The sequence below is a fragment of the Megascapheus bottae genome, chromosome X, assembly GCF_031878675.1.
Source record: "Megascapheus bottae isolate mThoBot1 chromosome X, mThoBot2.hap1, whole genome shotgun sequence".
NCBI classification, from domain to species: domain Eukaryota; kingdom Metazoa; phylum Chordata; class Mammalia; order Rodentia; family Geomyidae; genus Megascapheus; species Megascapheus bottae.
In genome coordinates this window covers 1,016,234-1,040,124 of record NC_143547.1, presented here as the reverse complement: position 1 = coordinate 1,040,124, position 23,891 = coordinate 1,016,234, and the positions used below count along the sequence as shown (strand labels likewise).

General features: G+C 37.8%; 1 protein-coding gene and 1 non-coding gene across 3 annotated transcripts in view; one reads left to right on the top strand and one right to left on the bottom strand.

Annotated features, from left to right (window-relative positions):
* Positions 1–23,891, top strand: part of Arhgap6 (Rho GTPase activating protein 6) — a 239,568-nt gene that overhangs the window by 137,567 nt on the left and 78,110 nt on the right. The gene's annotated exons all lie outside the window — the stretch shown is intronic.
* Positions 8,515–8,802, bottom strand: LOC150040359 (signal recognition particle RNA). Its single transcript, XR_016533934.1, has one exon.

The window sequence follows — 23,891 nt, the reverse complement described above, 5'->3', positions numbered from 1 at the left end:
TGCCAAATCCCTCTGACAGAATGTTTGCCTTCTGCTTAACTTTTTAGGTACTATTGTGATTGTCAGAGGCCCAGGAACTTACTCAGAACTACCTCTTTATTCCACTTGCAACTTTATTTCCACTTGCAATTCACACTTCCCTGGCCTAACATCTTCCCTGTTTTGAGAACAGGAGTGTGGATCTCTTCCCCCATGGAGCATTTTTCTTTGTTGGAAAGACCAATCCCTAATCAGAAAAACCTACTTGTAGGTTTGAATCCTTTGAATTTGGCCATCAAACGTTGACCTCTTAGCTAGCCTGTAAGCTGTGTGTAGAACAGACACTACTTTACATTCACTCTTTTTTTCCATTTCTGATGCCTGTAAGAGGATTTCTCTTATAAGGTACTGTTTGACACACTTTTCAAGTGTGTAGGCACTATATCAACACACAGGCTGTGGACTCTTGGCTCTGCTCTTTCTGAAACCAAGAGATTTCTGCTACAAACTTCCCCAGGTATAAAATGAGGAAAACAATATACTACTACTACACAGAATTGTTGTGCCTATCAAATGAAATGATGTAACTAAAGCTCATGCATCTCAGGATATGTATCATGATGACTCAACTTGTACTTTTTAAACTTGGTTGTGGTGCTAATGTGGACCTAACACAAGCAATCACTTTTTCACTTTCAGTACAGTATTCAATGAATGACATCAAGGTTTTTATGTTAGATGACTTCACCCACCTATAAACTAATATAATTGTCTGAGTGTGTTTAAAGTAGGGCAATCTATGGTCTTTTGTGGGTTAGAAATATTAAATATTTTGATTTATGATATTTTAGCTTATGGCAAGAATATCTTATTGTAAATCCATTTTAACTTGATCATCCATATGTAATTTTCATGAAACATTAACTCATAAAATAGGATGGTTGCCAGTAGCTCACACCTATACTCGTAGCTATTCAGTGGACCGAGATCTTAGGATGATGGCTCAAAGCCAGTCCAGGCAGAAAAGTGAGTGAGACTCTTATCTCTGATAACAACCAAAAAGTCAAAATTGAAGCTATGGCTCAACTGGTAGAGCCTTGAGCAAAAGAAGCTCAGAGACAGTACCCAGGCCTGAGTTCAAGCCTCAGGACTGGCCAAAAACATGATTGAATATTGAATGACTATTTTCTAACAAAATTAAAGAAAAGAATAGATAGCTAGTATTGGACTCGTTTTAAGAATGTTTCTTAGTAGGCTACCACCAATTTCTTTTTTTTATACAGATTTATTTTTTTATTGTAATTAGTAAAAGGGTTACATGATATTTGCCAGATATAAGGTGCATTAATTCACGTACATTGATACCCTTTCACATGTCTTGGTACCCATTTCCCTCCCCCCCCACACCCCCCACCCGTCTTGGTTTTCCCCCCTTCCCTATCAAATTTCAAATAACCAAATACAAATAAATTCAATATATGAGATAACAAAGTGAGATACTATCTCATATTGTTATAGTATCCCAATTTCTTTTATAATAGAAATTAAGAAGCAGTGATTCTCCCTGCAGACTGCATTGAAAAACATTTGTGGTGCTTTTAGAAAAAATAGTTGTTCTACCAACTTTCAAATGTAACTGGTCTGTGCTGTGTCCTCATCTGCTTTGGGTTTTTGGTCTGCTTTTGTTTTTATTTTTTTTGCTTTGTTTTGTTTTGTTTTATATCCTAGAAGCTTTGAAATACATTGATGGCCAGATTCTATCTCCAGAAATTTTTATTCTATTGATTATGTGCAACCAGAATTGAGATCCACAGAAGGTAGTCTGTTCTACTGAGTTAACTATTATGTTTGTCTATTGGACTTTATGTGAAAAGTAACAATTTCATCAACTTTGTTCAAACCAATGGATCTGACTTTCTAGGTGAATTTTCGTTCAATGTCATGGGTAGAATTAAGAACACAACCCAATGTCATTTATGATTCAGAAAATAATATTATACCCCCAAATTTTTGCACAATAGCAGATTTACAGTAATCACACAAAACATTTGCCAGTGGAGGACAAAATGTGTTTTGCATGGTCACAAGTATTTAATTTCAAACTGGATTTTTCACAGAATCATCATGAGGCTGCTAGCATGTTGATTCAATGAATTTAGTGCATTTTGTGAACCACCCATCTGAATGGGTTACTTTGAGTGAAGCTGTTTTGATTTTTTTCTTTCCTCCAAGTATATGGTTTTATTCATTTAATCAAACAAATCTAGTTGTTTTGCCATTTTGTGGACACATTCCTTGTGTGGCCAAAAATCCGGTTTGCGGTGGCCATACCACAAGTAGATTTGACTGCCTGCAAACAAGTGCTAATTTGAATCAATTGTTAAGACTGCCAGCAACCAACCAACATGGCCTCTATCACTGGGTTTGGTTAGAAACCCTGAAGGCAAGGCACTGTGTTTATTCCATTACCATTTCCTTCATTCATCCAAAATCCAAATCTTCCGAAATGAGAAAATAATAGCTATCTCAAATTGAAAGGCATTTTTGTTTATGTTAATTTTCAATATGTTCTTTTGAGCTCGGTATATACATAATATATGTCTTTTAAATAAATCCCAATAACATAGAAATGCATTTGGCATGGTGTCAGAGCCCCTAAAATTCCCACCAGCAAATGATAGCCACTATTAACTGTTCGAGAATATAATCCCAAATCTTTCTGAGAAAGTTAAGAGACACATTATTTATATACTTCTGAAACTTGTTTAAATTATCCTTCAGTGGACATCTTTACAGGTTTATAAAGGAAAACACACTTCGTTATTCTTCATGGTTGTGCACGATGCCATTGACTAGATGACCTGTAGTTTAGTTAATTATCCTTTGAATAACACATACATTGTTGATGGTTCTCTAAATATAAAATATAAATTAATATTATGTAACTTGTATAATATATATAATACAAATATATATCATATAATCATATGACCTTAGACTATAGTACAATTAATGTATTTATACACACACACACACACACACACACACACACACACATATATATGTATATATTTAAAAAGTTCACATGTCAGATGTTTGCAACTTAGTACTTTATACCATGCAGGGAACCCTGAGATTCTTTCCACTCACTTGTCTCTAGATGTAACTCCTGTTCTTTTCATGCCAAAATTGGTTTGAACTGTTTTTGTACTTGGCTTGAATGTTCTTTCTTTTGTGGAAATTATTTTCCTCAATGTGATATCTGTGGGATTCATCAGTAGTGTTGTAGGTGGTTAGAATTCCTTTTCTTTTTTTTTTTCATTCTCATTGTCATGTAGTTTTCCATTATGTGGATAGACCACAAATTATTCATTCTACTTTGCCGGCTACTTGGGGGGTTATGATAGTGCTGTATTGAATGATGGCAGTATGAAAATTTGGGAATATCATTTTTTGACGGTACTAGGGATAGAACTAAGAGACTCAAGCTTGGTGGCAGATACTCTACCACTTGAATCACACCGTTAGCCCGTCTCTGCATTGGGTCCTATTGACTTTATGCTTGGGCTGGCTTGACCTCCAATCATGCTATGTAACAACAGGCACATGCTACTGCACGCGCCCAGCGTACTTCCCCATAGTTGGGATAATGGCTGTGTTCCACCACGCTCTGCTATTAGTGGTCAACATGGAATCTCATGACCTTCATTTTGGCTAGTCTGGCCAAACATGGTATTAAAATAAACACATGTGTGAATATATCTTGTATATTATGCATATGCAGTTCCATAAGACAGTTTATTAAAAATGGAATTGGTGGGTCAAATGGTCTGCACAATTATAATTTGAGTAGTTACAGTAAAAGTGTTCCCTGGAAAAAACTTTACTTTTAAGCTAGACATGCAACCCTTTGCTACTGCCATCTGTCCTGCTTCTGTGTCTCATCTTCAGGACACAAGACAAAGCTAAGTTTTCCTATGTTTCAGTGTTCATTCCAGTTACTTTCTTTTGCCAGTCCTGGGGCTTGAGCAGTTCATGGACTTACAGTTCATGGAATAAGTATTGGACAATATGAAACAGCACTTCTTTTTTTAGATTTTTTTGGTCAGTTGTGGGGTTTGAACTTTGGGCTTGGATGCTGTCCCAGAGCTCTTCAGCTCAAGGCTACTGCCCTACCCTGAGCCACAGTGCCACTTCTGGTTTTCTAGTGGTTTGTTGAAGATAAGAGTTTCATGGGCTTTAGACTTTAGTACCCGGGCTGGCTTTGAACAGTGGTCCTTAGAGCTCAACCTCCTGAGTAGCTAGGATTACAGGTGTGAGCCACTGCACCCAGCTGAAACAGCATTTCTTAAGTGCTGTTAAAGGAAGACTGGCATTTGGTTATGTTTATCTGTTCCTTCTCACATGATCATTTGTAGAAAGAATTGATGGAAAACAGAATTAGTAAACTTCCAGTGGTTAGCTAAATACTTCTATTTAAATAATAAAATTACTCACTACTAAATGGAGAATGATATCTCTTAGGAAATATTTATGGTTAATTCTCACTTGATACTCATAAATAAAGCATCAGAAAATCAAAAGCTTCTGTAACCTCCTTTCCTTTATCATCAAGGCCAGTGTGATTGCATCCCTTTAACCATTATTCTGTAGTCATGTCTCTCCCTCCCCTTGCCCCCTACTCTGAATTCTACTGGAAGAGGTTCTATTTTAACCTGCTTATATTGAGCACATCTGGATAATCTAGCAAACACACACACACACATAGCTCCTTTGTCAAGGTTGCAAACCTAAGCATGTCTTCAAATCCACTTTTTCTGTAAGGTAATACATTCCGAAGTTCCAGGAATTATGACATAGACATCTTTGGAGAGCCGTTATTCTAACTTACCTGTACCATTTCTTTCCTCCATCTCTGAACACTGGAAGGTATTGGGTAGTATTACGACAGTCAGAAATAAACTCGGGTGCTTAGTTTCATGTTATTTCCTCCTAATCCTATGAACTGTCATTGTGTGGAATGACTATCTTGTAATACATATTAAGTTTTCCTAATTTTTCTTTACCCCAAAAGCAACAAAGTCAAAGAACATAGAGTAATAATTCCATTGATCCAGTCTTTACAGAATTTTATTTTTAGTTTATCTCCTGATCTAGGTGAGAATTTCTCCCTAAAAGGAACGAGATCTGAGATGTACTTAAACATAGAAAATTATTCTTCTGGGTATCAGCAATTGAGTTTTAGTATTACAGTATTTAGTATTACAATATAAACATCAATTATTGCTTCCTTTATTGGTATAGCCAATATGTGGCTCATTTAAAAAAACACAAAGGCCCTTTCAAATTTTCAAGGCACTCATGATTATTAGCTTGTGAAAAATAAAAAGAAATTAAAGGATTTAAAATAATTCTGGTGGCCAGTAGATATGAAGTGAAATACTGTGCTTGCCCACTTTTTTGCCAGTCCTGGGCTTGAGCTCAGGGCCTGAGCACTGTCCTTGGACTTTCTGAAGGCTAGAGCTCTACCACTTGAGCTTCAGCACCACTTCCAGCTTTTTTCTATGTATGTGGTACCGAGGAATCAAACCCGGATCTTTGTGCATACTAGGCAAGCACTCTACCACTAGGCCAAACTCCCGGCCCCCCATTTTTTTGATAATATCTATAATTCAAGAAATGAGTCAAAAATACATTTGTTTTAAAATATATTTTCAACCTTTGTTATTTGGAATCATACAGTTTAAGTTTTTGGTTTTCAAGACATGTGAAAGGGTATCAATGTATGTGAATTAATGTACCTTCTATCTAGCAAATATCATGTAACCCTTTTATTAATTACAATAAAAATATATAAAAAAGAAAAAAGATTTTGGTTTTGTGTTTTAAAACTATATAGAGCCATATGATATAATTCCACTCATATATATATATATATATATGAATGAAGATACATGATATACATATATATATGAAGCTAAATGAAGATACATGATCACAGTAGCTTTATTCACACTGGCCAAAGAGTGGAAACAACTGAAATGTCCATCAACTGATAAGTGGCTAAATGAGATGTGGTATATCCATACAGTGAATATTATTCCACCATAAAACAGAATGAAGTATTGATCCATGCTGAACCAGGAAAACATGATAAGTAGAGCTCACTATGTGTGTGTGTGTGTGTGTGTGTGTGTGTGTGTGTGTGTGTGTGTGTGGTGCCAGGGACTGAACCCAGAGCTTTGTGCATGTTACTCCTGAGCCTCGTCCACAACCGTATAGTTTGTTTTCATTAACACAGGTTTCAATGCTCTTTACTTCCCCAGTACCTTTTCTCTCCATATTCTACGTGCTAAATGTTAGCATAGTATAATGAAATTCACTAAATAATGTTTGAAAAAGGGTTAAGGGAATATAATAGAGGAGTTGAACTTGTTCATAGTATACTGTGCACATCTATAGAATTATAATGCAAACCTTTGTTCTACTCATGATGCTAACAAGAAAATTAAGAATATAACTGTGAAGTTATCCACAAAAAGAATGTAAGTTTCAATATATGTTATTTTTCATATATTCTTATATATCAAAACCTAAGTTTTTAGCTATGTCTTTTTTTAGTATATTCATATATAATGTAAGTATTGTAAATGAAATCAAGCTACAGAAATAATACATTAATTAAAATAGTACTTTTGAATATAAAAGAGAATATTTCTTAGAAAAATAGAGGGCTCATGAATATAATGTAACCCTTCTATTAATTACAATAAAAATATATGAAAAAAAGAAAAGTAGAGGGCTCAAGATGAAAAACCTAGCTGGGCTATGGTGCCTCACACCTATAATCCTCTACCTAGGAGGCTGAGATCTGAGGATCATGGTTCTATGTCTTTAAAACACTTTTATTCTAGTTCTGAGCATGGATGCTACTACTGAAGTTCTTTTTTACTCAAGACTAGTGCTCTAACATTTGAGCCATATATCTGCTTGAGTTTTTGGTGGTTAATTGGAGATGAGAGTCTTACAGACTTTCTGTCCAAGTTGACATCAAACCACAATTCTCGGATCTCTGCTTCCTGAGTAGCTAGGATTACAGGCATGAACTACTGTCACTTGGCTTGTAAAACACTTTTCAGATTATCTTTTTACAATTAGGATATAAAGAAGGAAATAAAATAGCTACTAAAAAATCAGATCAGTGCCAGCACGCAAGATTTTTTTATGCCATACCTGGCATTTGGTGTCATTCTGCAAATTGGTTTCTCTCTTCAATTTCCCCTTTTACATGTTTGACACTTGATAGTAAAAGCCGGGAATTGAGATGGTATTTTTTGTTGTTATTGTTATTGTTTTTCCATTTTTACTGGAAAGGATTTTAGATACTTTAAAACAAATGACCTCAATATAAATAGTATCTGCTAGTCCTGTTTCTATGTAGTAGGGACAAATAGTTTTATGTATAGTAGCAGAAATGGTACTCTCGTCCAAATACCACCAAATACACAAAAGTATGAAAAGTAAGTGCATCAGCAAGGTTGTTTCTCTCCTTTGGGAGTAAACATTTTAACCAGCAGGAGAAGACACAAATTGGAAGAATCAAATAACGGCAGTGTTTACTATGACACAAATGGCTGAAATGTGAAAGATGGAGACTAAGTGTGATGGTTTCATAGGAGGCTAGCAGAAGGATGGTAGAATGTTCTGGGAGTATAACTAATATCTAAACATTCCAAACTCTCTTCTTTCCTCCTTTAAGGAGACATACCCAAGTGATTGTTGATATAATTTCAAGTGTCTGCGTCATTTGAGACGTTCAAAGAAGCAAATTTGCCTTATTTACAATGTGTAAAGTAGTTTTCATTTGGCCATGTTTTAATGAATTGCTTGTATCTCTTTAGGATACATGAGTGTGCTACTGATGGTGTGATACTCTTATTTATTTGATGCTTCATGCAGTAGTTTCCTGTAGTGGAGACAAGAGGGTTTCTTGGTGGCAGTGATGTTCTGTAAGCACTGGGTGGTGAATTGGAATTGAGTGATCTGTAGGGCTCTTCCCTGTGGCTAGAATTGAGAAATGTGAGGTAAGTGAGGGCTTCTTGGAGCCCCAGGACTCAGCTGTGGCATATATATGTCCTCATCACAGAATTGAGAATGTCAAATAGAGGAAGCAATCCTAAAATTCATGTGGAATAATGAAAGACACTGTATAGCAAAAACAATCTTTAGCAGAAACAAAAGTGCTGAAGCCAGGTGTGGTGGCTCATGCTCACTAAAGACAGTGAGACTCATCTCCAATTAATCACTAGAAAAGGGGAAGTGGGGGTGTGCCTCAAGGGTTAGGATGGTTGCCTTGAGCTAAAGAGCTCTGGGACAATGCCCAGGCCCAGAGTTCAAGCACCATGACCCACAAAAAATAGAACAGCACTGGAGGAATATCAATACCAAACTTCAGACTCTATTACAAAGCTATAGTAATCAAAACAGGTTGTAACTGGCACAAGAACAGGCCTCAGGACCAATGGAACAGAACTGAAGACCCAGATATTAAACCACAGACCTATGGCCGCCTAATCTTTGACAAGGGAGCCAAAAAAATAGAATAGAAGAAAGGCTTTGACCTGCTCCATTTCCGACCTGGGCCGGTTCACCCCTCCTTAGGCAACCTGCTGTTCCCCTACTCCCGGGAGGTCACCATATTGATGCTGAACTTAGTGCGGACACCCGATCAGCATAGCACACTGCAGCCCAGAACTCCTGGACTCAAGTGATCCTCCAGGCTCAGCCTTCCGAGTAGCTGGGATTACAGACATGGGCCACCGCTTGGTACTGGCACAAGAACAGGCCTGAAGACCAAGGAATAGAACTGAGGACCCAGATATTAAACCACAGACCTATGGCCACCTAATCTTTGACAAGGGAGACAAAAAAAATAGAATGGAAGAAAGATAGCCTCTTCAACAAGTGGTGCTGGAAGAACTGGTTAAGCACCTGCAGAAAACTAAATTTGGATCTCCTTCTTTGTCACGCTGTACTAGAATTAACTCCAAATGGATCAAAGACCTGGAGGTAAAAGCCAACACTCTGAAAACTTTACAAGAAGGAATAGGAGACACACTAGGTCTCTTTAGCACAGGTCAAAACTTTCTTAATAAGGACCAAGAATCACAACAAATCAGAGAAAGGCTGGATAAGTGGGACTGCATTAAACTGCAGAGCTTTTGTATGGCAAAGGACATAGCTAGTAAACTAATTAGGAAGCCTACAGAGTGGGAGAAGATCTTCACCAACCATACAACAGACAAAAGCCTCATATCTAAAATATATCAACAGCTCAAAAAATTGAATCAATCCAAGACTAATCTCCAAAGTAACAACATCCCATTAATAGATGGGCCAAAGACTTAAAGGGAGTCTTCTCTGAAGAAGAAACAAAAATGGCCTATAGACACATGAAGAAATGTTCAACATCTCTGGTCATATAAGAAATGCAAATCAAAACAACTCTAAGATTCCACCTCACTCCAGTTAGAATGGCCAGGATCAAGAAAACTAAAAACAACAGATGCTGGAGGGCATGTGGCCAGGAGGGATCACTACGACACTGTTGGTGGGAGTACAAACTCGTTCAACCACTATGGAAAGCAGTATGGCAGTTCCTCAAAAGACTAAATATAGAGCTCCCTTATGACCCAGCAATTCCACTACTTGGCATTTACCCAATCATCCAGAAACAAGGACATACTCAATCCACCAGCACAACAATGTTCATTGCAGCAATACTTACCATAGCAAAGATATGGAACCAACCTAGATGTCCCTCAGTTGATGAGTGCATCAACAAGGTGTTGTATTTGTACACAATGAAATTCTATGCTGCTGTCAGAAAGAATGACATCGCCCCATTTGTTAGGAAATGGAAAGACTTAGAAAAGATCATATTAAGTGAAGTAAGCCAGACTCAAAGTACTTAGGCTCAATGGTTTCCCTCATTTGTCATAATCAGTAGAAACCTTGGGCTCTCCTAGCAGAAATTTGCAATAGAGCAAAACCTTGATACAAAAGTCCATATAGTAGGACGCTGAATGAAAGGATCTCTAGGATATAGAACCATAAGCCATATAATGAATGATTGTTGTTCTTAAGGTACTATGTTATCTCTCATCTCTTTTGCTGTCCCTTGGTTATCTCATATTGTTACAGTATCTCACTTTGTTACCTGATATATCGGATTTATTTGTATTTGGTTATTTGAAATTGGATAGGGAAGAGGGGAAAACAAGATGAGGGGTGGGGATGGGGGGAGGGAAATGGGGACCAAGACATGTGAAAGGGTATCAAGGTATGGGAATTAATGCACCATCTATCTGGCAAATATCATGTAACCCTTCTATTAATTACAATAAAAATATGTGGAAAAAAAGAAAGACAACCTCTTCAACAAATGGTGCTGGCAGAATTGGTTAAGCACTTGTAGAAGACTAAAGTTGGATCCTTCTATGTCACCCTGCACCAGAATGAATTTCAAATGGATCAAAGACCTTGAGGTAAAAGCAGATAAGGTCAAAACTTTACAGGAAGGAATAGGAGATCCACTAGGACTCCTTGGCACAAGTCAAAACTTACTTAAGAAAGGCCCAAAGGCATAACAAATTAAAGAATGTTTGGGCAAAGGAGACACATTAAACTGCAGAGCTTCTGTACGGCAAAGGACATAGCTAGCAAGTTAAACAAAAAGCCCACAGAGTGGGAGAAGATCTTCACAAGCCATGCAACAGACAAGTGCCTAAAATATAGGTATATCTAAAATATACCTACAGTTCAAAAAATTGAATCTCTCAAAAACACATCCTCAAAGAAACAACCATCCCATTAAAGGTAGGGTAAAGACTTAAAGAGAGACTTCTCTGAAGATGAAATAAGAATAGTCAATAGACACATGAAGAAATACTGGACATCTCTGGCCATAAAAGAAATGTAAATTTAAAAAAAACTCTGAGATTTCACCTCACACCAGTTAGAAGGACCATTATCAAGAAATCTAATAACAACAGATGCTGGAGGGGATGTGGCCAGGAGGGATCACTAGTACACTGGTGGTAGGAGTGTAAACTCGTTCAACCACTCTGGATAGCAATGGCAGTTCCTCAAAGACTAAACATAGAACTCCCCTATGACCTAGAAATCTCACTCCTTGGCATTTAACCAAATGTCCAGAAACAAGGAAATACAAAAGCCACTGGCACAACAATGTTCACTGCAACGTTATTTACCATAGTAAAGATATGGAACCAACCCAGATGCCCCTCAGTAGATGATTGGATCAACAAGATGTGGTACTTATACACAATGGAAATCTATGCTGCCAATAGAAAGAATGACATCGGCCCATTTGTAAGGAAATGGAAATACTTGGGAAAAATCATATTAAGTGAAGTAATCCAGACTCAAAGGAACATAGGCTCCATGGTTTCTCTCATTTGTAATAGTACACATCTAGTACTTTCCTAGCAGAGGATCATAATAGCTCAAAAGCTATGTACATATGGTCATATAGGATGAGACTAAGTGAAATGAATCTAGGATATGGAAACAAAATGTTTATTTTTGTGATTGTTGTTCTTAATTTATTATATGTAGGTATTTCTTTTCTCTTTTTTCACTTTATGGTTTATCTCATGTTGTTACTGTATCTGAATTTGTTACCTGGTATCTTGTATATACATTTATTTGTTTATTTGAAATAGGAAAGGGAAGGGAAAGACAAGATGAGTGGGAGAGGATAGGAGGAAAGAAAGGGGACCAAAAACATGAGAAGGGGTATCAATGTACAAGAAGTAATGTACCCACTACCTGATGAATGTAACTGTAACCCATTGTACATCACCCCGATAATAAAACACAATTTAAAAAAAAATTGACGGCCAGGAATTTTCCCTAGAGGAAGAGTGCTTGCCTAGCATGCAGGAGGACCTGGGTTCAATTCCTCATCACCACATACATAGAAAAAAGCCAGGGGTGTTGCTGTGGCTCAAGGAGTAGAGCTATACTCTTAAGAAAGCCCAAGGACAGAGCTCAGGTCCTGATTTCAAGCCCCAGGACTGGCAAAAAAAAAGAATTGAGAATGTTATCCGGAAAGCTAAGCGAGTCATTGATAGTTTTTGAAACGGGAGAGACAAAATAAGTCATGCTACATGGAAGGAAGGAGCCTGCAAGGGAGGAGAGTGAGAGCACATTGCCAAAGAGGAGATAATGGCGAAGGAGAAGACAGCTGTTAAACGAAGAAGAAACCACTGAAACTGGTGGCTTTTCAGGCATAAGGGAGAGAGACATGGGAAAAAAGAATGTAAGAAATAACTTCATTTAATTTCTCAGATCATTACAGAAAACACATACTAGTATATCTGAAATCATTACCATATCTTTTATTCAGTATGTATTTTCACATAGTTGTTTTACTCAAAGCAAGATATGCCTGAGTATGTAGCCCTTTAAATACCTACTGGGTATTATTACTCAGATATTGCAAATATTTGTTCTAGTAAGGTATAAATGTAACATATTTGATGTTATCTAACATATGTGCTACTTTAAAAGGACATTTGACTTATAATTCATTAAGTATAGGTGTATTCATATTTATGTCAGCTAATATAGGCCCATAATTTAGTCTAAATATAATATACATTTAGTATAATATATAATATAAATTGTATAAATCTGTAGTGTCTCTAGGTCTTCATTAGTATATGTATCTTTTACTTTAAAAATAGCTGAAAGAATAGGCGGGAGTGTTGCCTATTGGTAGAGTGCTTGCCTAGTATGCAAGAAGCCCTGGGTTCGATTTCTTGGTAGCATACACAAAGAAAAAGCTGGAAGTGGTGCATTGGTTCAAGTGGTAGAGCATTAGCCTTGAGAAAGCTCAGGGACAGTGCCCAGGCCCTGAGTTCAAGCCCCAGGACTGGCAAAAATAGCTGGAATAAACACTGAAACATCCTAATAAGTAGCACATAGTGAAGACTGAAATCTGTGTCATTAACCCCACCTTTTTCTGAGAGTTTTCTCATTATATACATCAAAGAAAATGAGCTATTGTGCAATCTCTATGGATCTATCTGCTCTGATTTAAATAGATAATGATAGTTTAAAAAGATATGGTTACTTTGCTATTTGAAATTGTGAACTGCTCTACCAGTTGTAAACAATACCATCTTCTCTTGAATCCTTCAACATCATCATCTCCCGAATCCCAGCCTTAACACCCTGAAGTGTCCATTAGAATCAATCTATGCCTGTGCTGCCAGTATAGTAACCACAAGCCACTTGTTAGTATTTAAATTCAAAGCAATTATGATCAAATAAAATCCAAATGTTGCCCCTTTCCACTCAGAATGAATTCATACATTCATATGATGACCTTGGGTTACATATCAGAAGAATTTGTTAAGATAAATTATCTTAAACTGAAACTAAAAAGTTCCTTGTCCATGCTCATATTTTAGGCAGCAAATTAGAAGTGATTGAAGGCTCCAGATTTTCTGGTACTCAAAACTAATTCATTAATGTAATACATGTCGAAAGTCTAGTGTAATATCGAGGAAATTGTTTTTCTTTCTCATTAGGCAAGAAATCAATAGAGAGCAGACTTTGAAAAGTGTTTGAGGGCAATTAATAAAAAAATGTAAAATGCAGCACTAAAAACAGAAAGTAGAAAAGAATTTACTTTGACAGTTTTTCCTTGTTACCTATTTTGTTTTTGCCTAAGACCTTTCTTATAGAGTTATCGATCTCCTAAATGTGATACTCATCTGTCCTCTAGGCTTGTTTTATTTCTTGCTGATTTGTAAATATCTGATTTGGGATCCAATTCTTCAGTTTTGAGTAACATTATTTCAGCCTCCCTTATCTTTTACATAATCTTGTTTTAGATTGCCTCCCTATATTTATTTCGTGAGCAATGAACTTTTCCATTTCGGAATAAATGACTTCTCCTGCAAAGAGTTCACATGACATGTTAACCCTGAAGGGTAATCTCTCCTTGAGCATACACGGGAGAAACCTGCATTGTCCAGTCTCATAAATCAGAACTTTTTCCTTAGGTGGGTAGAAAAAGCCACTGCCAAACAAAGTCAGTCTCTGGAACTTATCAGAACCAGTATCTCATTCAGATTCCTTTGTGAGAACCAGCAGAGAATTGCTCCATACTCAGAGGTACATAAAATGAAATGCACATTTCACATATTACACTCAACAGTGTTTCTCCAGGTGTATCAAACTGACTGGAAAGTTTTCTTCGAGGTCTGATTATTTGATTGCTTCTTGATGCCATTCCTATGGCCTCTTCTCTCATATTGCAGATGTCAGTGTTGGCTTCACTTCATCCCTTTCTCATCTTCTCGGAACCATCCAGCTTCATTCATCTCCCACAATTCACCTATCTCTGAAGCTACTTGTGAAGGAACTCCCATTCAGGGGCCTGTTCTCTCCTTAAGGAAAAGATCACCTTCACCTTCCTTTTTCAGACCATTACCCATGGTACTTTTTTTCTTTTGTTCCTTCTGCTTACCACTATTTGAATCTATGTCTATGCTATGAGTCTCTAAAAACTGAATACAAAGCAGCCCTCCATGGATTTACCAGAATCCTCTTAGTTGAAGACACACTTTATATCTCTGTTGGAGGTTCTTTGCCATACAAACTTTGTGCACATGTCTTTCAAGAAATTACGTGATGAGAAGGTCACTGACATGCTGGGATGCACCCTGGAGGTTAAGCATGCTACAGTTGGAGGCAGACTGCTGGGTATGAATCTCAACTTTTTACTTCCCAGTTGCGTGGTTCTAAGAAAGCTGATTAAGCTGAGAAACAGGCATAATTCTATGATTGCCCTAGAGTAAAGTGAATATTCATGAAGGCAATAAGCACTCAGGAAATGTGAGATGTTCTTGGTTGTGGTTTGGGTCTTAATGATGTATGGTTTTCAGTAGCTTTTGAGTTATTTAACACTTTGTTATCATGGTAGATTTTAGGTTTGAAGGATATAACAGTTACTCCTCTTGAAGATAGGTCATAGGAGTCATAGGAAGATATTAGAAATGAGATCAAGTTCTGAGAGCTTAGAATGAGGAGAGGAAAGACAATTGCATTTAAGCAAGCAAGTGGCATCAAGGAAGTCTTTTTTCCCTGTGCTTGTCACTTAGCTTCTGTACATTTTGACGAATCCCAAAGCAGACTGATAATGCAGCTAAAAGACACCGTGTGTGTGTGTGTGTGTGTGTGTGTGTGTGTGTGTGTGTGTGTGTGTGTGTGTGTTGGTACAGGGTCTACACTTTTTTTAAATGGGAAAAAGATATGTATTTATACCCTTTTCACCAAGATGGCGTCAATACGGAAGAAGGGTGGGTGAAGTGCGAATCTCCTTCTTTGTGTGGCTGTGGACACCTTTCAGCACTGCCTTCGTGGCCTTCAAAGCCTTTTCCTTGGCTTTTGCTTTAGGGGGAGCAGGAGCTCCCTTCTTCGGTATTGACGCCATCTTGGTGAAAAGGGTTTCCAATGTCGATTTCTGAGGGCTTCCAGGGTTTACACTCTTGTTTGGCCTTTTTTGCTCAAGGCTGGCACTCTATCACTTGAGCCAGATTTCCACTCTGGCTTTTTACTGGTTAAGTGGAGATAAGACTCTCTCAATTTCTCGGGTTTGGATGCCGAGGCTGGCTTTAAACTTCAGTCCTCAAATCTCAACCTACTGAGTAGCTAGGGTGACAGTCCTAAGCCATCAGCATGTGGACAAGACATCAAATTTCCACTGCATTATTGAAAGTAACAGAAGAGACCGGAATATCCTTCACTATTTGTACTTTTCATGCACAGTCTATAATTTTAAGCCAGATGCTAATGGCTCAACTCTGTAGTAGTGAATCAAATAGTAGAGCATCAGCCTTTAGTGAAAAAGTCCAGGCCCAAGGTCATTTCCCAGGACTAGCACCAAAAGGGGGGCAGTTTTAAGCCAGAGTGCTAAAATCAGAAATGTACTCAACTCAAAACAGTTTGACAGCATACTTCTGTATATTTGCCTTTAGTATGTGAGACACCATCAGTGATATGAACAGAATTAAGTTAGAGTAAGAGCCTAGGAGGAGCAGTGAATTCTTCGTGGCCCAGATTCTAAGGCTTATAAATTATTCTTGACATCGTTGACTATGAGGGGCTAAATGGTTTTTAAAAATGATTGTTGTTGGGTGGGGGTGGGGAGGAGGGAAATGGGGACCAAGACATGTGAAAGGGTATCAATGTATGGGAATTAATGCACCATCTATCTGGCAAATATCATGTAACCCTTCTATTAATTACAATAAAAAATATATGAAAAAAACCTGAAAAAATGATTGTTGTGTTCTCAGCGTTTTTTTCTGGTTTTAATTACTTCCTGGTATTTATTTCTAGGACTTTTTGAATGACTGTTTTGGGCTTCTTATTGGTTCTGCTTAAAAGGCTGATATTTAAATCTTAAAGAGCATTCCTTATCTTTACACTTTGTTTTACTGGCTTAAATGCATTTTTCGAAAGAATGCCAAATGTGCGATGTTCCTTCTATTCCTGCATTTCTTTTGAAAGCCACACTTAGTTTAACCCTCTTTTTATGATTCAATTTTTGTATTATTAAATATATTTTATTGTAATTAATAGAAGGGTTACATTATATTCACCAGATAGAAGGTGCATTACTTCACAAATATTGATACCCTTTCTCATGTCATGGTCCCCATTTCCCTCCCCCACCCTTGCCCCTCATCTTGTTTTCCCACTTCCCTATCCAATTTCAAATAACTTAAGTTTCTATTTGCTCATCTGTAATAGAAAGATAATAATGTAGCTTTTTAAAATTCTTTTGACAGAGAAATGAGTCAATACCTGTAAAATGCTTAGAACAATGCCTGACAGTAAGAATTCAATCAGATCACACGTTGCTGTCATCAATTCCCAAACTAAAAGATTATTTTCCTAATAATAAAAGTAAATTGTATATTTATCAGTTTTATGTGAAATAATGACACTTAGTAAGAGATAGCTTTCACTATGTGTTTTTTTCAGGTTCATCATCCTAGTAATGAAAACCATGTAACTCATTTTGTTGTTTTAAATTATTTCTTCATGCTAAAGAAATACCAGCAGCAACAAAAACTTTGAGTGGCTTTCATGATTAACGTCACAGAAGTATTTAATTGGAATCAGTAAAATCTTCCAAGAATTCATTTTAGTTTGTCAGTTATAATCACAGTGATTTTTTTGGTTAGAACTCACTGGAGACCCATGAAAGAATTACAGTATAACTTCATGTCTCAACTGGGAAACAAAGATTCCCAGTTGAACCTAATTCGGTTTGGTTCAGTGTCATGTGAAATACATTGCTCAGGATATGTTGCTTTTTGTGGATCATGGGGCTTGAACTGGGCCTGGGCACTGTCCCCAAGCTCTTCAGCTCAAGGCTACTGCCCTCCCCTTGAGCCACAGCCCCACTTCCTGTTTTCTAGAGGTTAATTGGAGATAGGAGTTTCAGGTCCTTTTGTGCCAGGGCTAGCTTTGAACCTTGATCCTCAGCCTCTGAGAAGCTAGGATTACAGGCGTGAGCTACTGTGTCTGGCTATCTGGATGTTTTGAATCTTACATTTTCCCTCTTGTTCCTGGATTCTGCCCTTAGTTCCCTGCCCCTCCCCCACCTGCACCCTCTTAATCATGGTCACATGGGTGCATTCCCACTGACCTCCACACCCTCTGTTCAGGAAATAAACCTCTCAAGGACAATTGTTCTGCAAAGAGAATAAAATGAAGAGCATGTGTTATGCTTCAGTATGAAGGGAAATGAACCTTTCTGTTTAGAAAGTTTGTGGAAGAAATCAGTGTTTTGCTTTTTAATATTTAAGATGTGACCATTTTTCCTAAACAAAGAGAACATTCCATATGCCGATCATGTTCTCCACATGGGGGAGGCACTTACCAGAAGCAGCCAACATTCTTTACTTGAGTCCTAATAAATTATAATCCAATTACCATTTGTACATCCCTGTGGACCAGGGGATTTTTCTTTGAGGAATCTTTTCTTAACTCCAGTATTTTTCTTCAAAATTGCTTTATTAAAATAAGCAGGAAATCTAGTTTCAATTTCTCTTCATTCTTTTTGTCCTGTCCCTCCCAGACAGTTCATCATTCCTCTCTCTTTTTCTCTCTCTCTCTCTCCCTTCTTCCTACTCTTCCTCTTTCTCCTTCTGACTTCCTTCCCCCCCAACCCCTGCAGTCTCTGTTCCTCTAGTATAAAGGGACAAGAGCTTTCTAGTGGTCCAATGAAAACATTGCAATTTAGGGGGGGTCTCATAATCCACAGTAGCAGATTTCTCTGGCAACAATAGATATCATAGGAGTCACAGCTATGCCAGCTGGGCCATTTCTCTGATACTTGATACACTCTGTCATGTAAGGATGCACATTTCACACACACACACACACACACACACACACACACACACACACACACAAGTTTTCCTTAGACAAAAGAACAGATTTAAGTTCCTACTCCAAGCTTAGTTCAGTTAGGTCATAGAAGACAGGTATACATATTTCTTTTTCCTGAAGATGCTTTTGATACAAGATTATGATTCTCTCATATTCATTTTGTAATTTGGGAAGAAACACACTGGATGTGAAAAAACACAAAAGTACACCAGGACATGATAAAAGTATACAAGTCTCTAGACATTCACACATTGACAGCAGACGAGAATATTTTTAGGAGATCACAGAGGCTCAATAGCTATGTTCATTGGATCATACAAAATAATATTTATTGCAATTAATTTCAAGAAATGGAAACAAGAGGGTTTTTTGTCTTAGTTGCTGTTTTTGCTTTCTTTACCTTTTGTCTTGTTTGTGAGTTCATATTTCTTTGGTTAGGTAAGGGGGGCACACAGAAAGGAGGGCATAAAGTATGAACAAAAGCAGAAGTGGTACTCACTAGTCAGCATGTTGAAAATGAGCTATAAATCTTGCAGGTGAGGATGGGAGAGGAAAACTGGGAGAGAGTGAGGGAAGGAGTGACACTGTTAAAAAAAAAAAGTAGTCTTTCTTAGACCTACGTAACGGTAACCCCTCTGTATATCACCTTTACCAGAACTCTAAGATATGGAAACAAGAGATTTTTCTTTGTGATTGTTGTTCTTAATGTACTATGTTACTTCTTTTCTCTTTTATCCCCTTATGGTTAATGGCTACTGTATCTAATTTTGTTACCTGGTGTATTGTATATACAATTATTTGTTTATTTGAAATAGAGAAGGGAAGGGGGGAAAACAAGATGATTGGGAGGGGGTGGAAGGAGGGAAGGGAGACAAAAACATGAGAAGGGGTATCAATGTGTGAGAAGAAATGCACCCACTACCTGACAAATGTAACTGTTACCCCTCTATACATTACCCTGACCCCTCCAAAAAAATAGAAGGAATGTACAACATAAAAAAACACTAAGTTGGAAGTGAATTTTACAATTTGGAGGGATTGATGTGGAAGTGGGAGAAAAATGAGAGAGGAATAACAATGTTCAACAAGAAATGAATTCATTTCCTAACTCATGTAGTTGTAACCCCTCTGTACAACACCTTTATAATAAAATTAAATTAAAAATAAAAATAATCATATATATTAAAAAAGAAAAGTGAATTGATCACTATATAAGATACATGGTACAAAAGAATTATCTGTGCCACTAGAGATTGAGAAGCATTTCATTTTCAGATTAATTAGTGATGGCGCAGCAGCATGAAATGAGCAATTGAAGCAGGAAGGCATGTTCTCCAATTAAACAGAGCAGTTTAATTGGACTGACTTCTGCAAGATTCAGGCACAGGCTGGTTTGAGGTTTGACAAGATAAAGTGGCTTGACCACTGTGATACATTTTAGTTGCTATGAGCATGATAGATACAGGTTTTGGAGAATAACTCAGGTACTAGATGAGGCTAATTACGAATCTGATATGGTGTGTTTTACAAAAGGAACATATTAATCTGGAATTTTTCCCCAATTCTGGGGCTGGAACTCAGGGCCTCGGCCTTATCCCTGAGCCTCTCTTGAGCCACTTCCACTTGAGCCACAGTGCTTCTTCTGGCTTTTTCTGAGTAGTTTATTGGAGATAAGAGTCTCATGGACTTTCCTGCCCAGGCTGGTTGTGACCTGCAATCCTCAGATCTCAACATCCTGAGTAGCTAGAAGGATAGACATGAGCCATCAGTGCCTAGCTTAATCTAGATTTTAAAATGAGTCTCACTTGCCTGGTTAAAGTCTTCTGATGAAAAGGCTTGGTTAAAAAAATAGAATTCAGGGGGCCGGGAGTTTGGCCTAGTGGTAGAGTGCTTGCCTAGCATGCACGAAGACCCGGGTTCAATTCCTCAGTACCACATACATAGCAAAAAGCCTGAAGTGGTGCTGAGGCTCAAATGGTAGAGTGCTAGCCTTGAGAAAGTCCAAGGACAGTGCTCAAGCCCTGAGCTCAAGCCCAGGACTGGCAAAAAAAAAATAGAATTCAACCCTCATGTCTCACACTACTGTTGTAGGAGTTTCTTCAATGATAGCCATCCCTATGCTTATTTAGGAAGCAAAGGATTTGGATTGGTTTACCTTGAGAAGTGATTCTATCTATCTATCTATCTATCTATCTATCTATCTATCTATCTATCATCTATCTATCTATATTATAGTGGTTCTAAATTTAGCTTCTAGAGACTGAGGCTTGGCTTCAAGTCCCAACTCTATCATTTATTCAGTGATGGTCCTGGCAAGTCCCTTAAGCTTTATGCCTCAATTTCTTCACCTCTAATATGAGGATAATGATGTTGTCATCCTTAGGGTTGCTGGAAAAATTGAATAAGCTAACATAAATAAAGCATTTAGAATGGTTACCAGCAGACGGTGGACCATCTATAATTGTCAAGATCTAATTCATCTCTGGTTTGGTCTAATTTCAGTGAACTACATTTAATTATAGAAAGGCAAACAAAATTGTCAAATTCTGGCACTATACCTTTTGCATTTTTCCCCTCACACAGATGATTTCATTTTCTACAGCCCTGGGATCTGTGCAGGTTATTCTACCCTTTCCTCTCCAGGATCTCAGTAAAGCTTAAAATTAAGAATGTCTGCCAAAGCTGGTTGAAAAGTCCACACATCAACTCAGGAAATTTAAACATATAATTGGCATTTTAATATTTTTATACTTGGGCCCTACCAATATATGGCAGTGATCTCCTTATGTTAACCGTTGGGTACAAGATATGAGTGGCACTTGCTTTTCTAGATAATTGTAGCCCTGCACTGGAGCTGACATTGTTCCTCTCTAGCTCTTGGGTTTATCAGTCATCTAGGTGACCAGAGCATTTTCAGATAATCACATCTGTTTCAGCGAAGTACAGAGTTCCTCAGATCTCAAAACATAGTCTTACAATATGATTTATTTACCCAAGTGATTAAATCAAGATAGGAAAGAAATATTGATCCAAAAGGCAAATCCTAATGAGACATGATCCTTTTCTTTAAGTCTAGTGGTCAGAAAAGTTTCTGTAAAAGGCTTCGTAGTAAGTCTTTTCAGCCTACTGGGTCAGACAGACTCTCTTGCAAGTACTCAGCTAGAGGTTTCTATGGATAATATCTCCAGAACTGAGCATGACTCTGCTCTAATAAAAATCCATTTACAAAAACACTCAGTGGGCAAGATTTGACTAACAGACAGCAGTTTGAGGATTCCTGGTGAGCCAACAGATTTCAACAAAACCATCATCATTCCCATTTTGTAGCTGAAGAAAATGAGTCATGACTCAGGTAAGTAGATTGCTGAAAACACACAAAAAAACAGCCACATAGATGTCAAGTAACATAACTAGAGGTCAAACTCAGGCAGGCCTTTCTTGTAACCACTAGTGCATCACCCTTTATGCCAATCAGAATCTGCCTGCCTATTCCAGCACATTCTTTTCCTGAGCACTGTCCTCGGGCTTTCCTTAAGGCTTGAGCCACAGCACTACTTCTGGCTTTCCTATGCATGTGATACTGAGGAATTGAACCTGGGTCTTCATGCATGCTAGGCAAGCACTCTACCACTAGGCCAAACTCCCAGTCCCCACACATTCTTTTTCTTTTGCCAGTCTTGGGGCTTGAACTCAGGGGCTGGGCACTGTCCTTGAGCTTTCTCGAGGCTAGTGCTCTACCGCTTTAGCCACAGCACCACTTCCAGCTTTTTCTGTGTATGTGGTATGGAGGAATTGAACCCAGGGCTTCATGCTTTCTAGGAGAGCACAGTACCACTAGGCCATATTCCCCAACCTTCCATCACCTTCTTAAAGGATGGCTCAGGTATCCCATTCTCAGGAAGGATCCCCAGAAAGTCCTCTCTGCAGCCCTGATACTCCTCACTGCCTGCTTCCCTAGATCCTATAGCCTTGTAATTTGTATAACTTCTTTGTTTTATATTTCCCTGCATTAACTTAGAAGCTATAGAAGGACAGGGTTGTTCACTAATGAAACTCAATGACCTGAACCTAATCTGGCCTATAGAATAAACTCACAAAGTATTTATTGAATGTATGACGTGGAATTGTTTTCAACATACTACTGTGACATGTTTGGACATTCCTCATATAGCAATAAATAGCTAATATGTCAAAGGAAAAGCTTTAAAAAATGGATTACTACCATCCTCACCAACTGTGCATGAGCTTCTAAAATTCCTACTTCACAAAAAATCAATAAATCAGATGCTATTGGATAAGGCCTGTGACCCTAGCTGCTCAAGAGGCTGGGGTTGAAGACTGCAGTTTGAAGCCAGCCTGTTTGAAGCCAGCAGTAAAGCCTGTAAGATTGTTTATCTCCAATTAACAATCAAAAGGTTGGAAGTGGAGATGTGGCTCGATTGGTAGAGTGCCAGTCCTGATTAGAAAATCTGAGGGAAGAGTGCCCAGGCCCTGAGTTCAAGCCCCAGTACTGGCACAGAATAAACAGAAAAGAGAAGAAAAGCCTCTGTTATTTGAAAAGGCCAGAATCAATAAGCCAAATATTAAAAATGTATATAGGAGTTTTTTCCCAGAAAGATCAATTGAGGAGTGCTTGAAGAATCAAAAAAAGTTAGCAAATGTTATCTTATTGAACTACAGAGGAATAGCCTTTTAACAAATTGTAACCAAGGGTATGACAGCCATATGAACATGCTGTTTTCTCTGGAAGCTCATGAAGAAGGGAGTTGCTTGACATTTATCACCTTGTGTTTATTTGGAATTATAAAGAGCAAGTCAGACCTTCTCAGAAATATTGGCTGTGGACTTGGTATTTAAACTTTTGCCACATTTCAGCAACACATTATGATTGCCTGGGAAACTTGGCTTTACTAATTATTAATAAATGACTATCAATCTCATTAAGAAATAAATGTCAAGAAACTTGGCCCTTGGTATGATTGATCTAAAGATCAGACTATTTTCCAAGGTCCCAACGTATTTATCTTTTCTTCTGCATCTCACCTTAAGGAACTATAGTCCAGCTGGAACCTAGAAAAAATGACACATACTGAAACTATCTATTTGCAGATTTGCCACATATTTCTAAAAACTTTGGTGTCACTAGAACTGCCAAGTTTAAGATGGACATGCAACCTTAGAGTGATGGTGATTCATATTAATTACAACTTAAATTACCACCTATTCATAGCTTGTCAGAAGCTAGTAAGCTCATCTACACGCAAACGCTTTGCATTATCTTGTACAATCACTATGGACCTGTGAGTTGTCTTGCTTTTTCTCCACTACTTATGGGAAATAAGGCTCAGAGATGTTCCAAATCTTGCTAAAATGTTCCCATCAATTGAACCCCAGTCTGCTCTATCAGC